Below are 672 nucleotides of genomic sequence, written 5' to 3' on the forward strand. Positions count from 1 at the left end.
GGGGTCTGGAAGCCCCCCGTTAGGAGGGGGGACTGTTACACTCCCAGACCAGCTCAAGTCTGAGAGAGTCAACACCACAGACAAGGAGTGGACAATGGTCTCATACCACCCTCTAGTGGTCACCAGCAGATGGTGCAGGCCGGCACACTAACCATGTTCACAAATGTAATGAATATAATTAATAGTATGATTAATGTGGTTTCATGGTCTGTGTTGTTGTTAACTTTCCCTCCCCTTGTTTGATGTTGTTCCCCTGTCTGGTTATGTTTAGGTAATTATGCTTTTGTGTCCTTGTGGTTGATGATTTGTTTTAGACTGGCTTGCCAGCTGTTGTCAATTTGTAATTAGTCTGTTATTTAAGTGTGGGTTGTCTTCACTTGGTTGTGGCATCATTCCTCCGTTAAACCTGTTCCTGTGATGTCTTTGTCAACGTCGTCCTTGCCCTGTAGTTGTGTTCTGTCTAAGTAAGTGTATATTAGTGTTCTGTTTTATTGCTCTTTTATTTCGAGTGTTCAGTCCGGTTTCTGGTTAGGTTTTGTTTTCTCTCAGTGCCAGCTCGGCTGCACCCTTTTGTTTGTGCTTCAATGTACATTTGTCACGTTGCTAAGTAAAGCTCTTTAAATCGTGACCGTCGTCTCCTGCCTCATATCTCTTCTCGCTCTCTGCCTGCTG

This window comes from Notolepis coatsorum, assembly GCF_963971535.1.
Source record: "Notolepis coatsorum genome assembly, chromosome: 1".
Lineage (NCBI taxonomy): Eukaryota > Metazoa > Chordata > Actinopteri > Aulopiformes > Paralepididae > Notolepis > Notolepis coatsorum.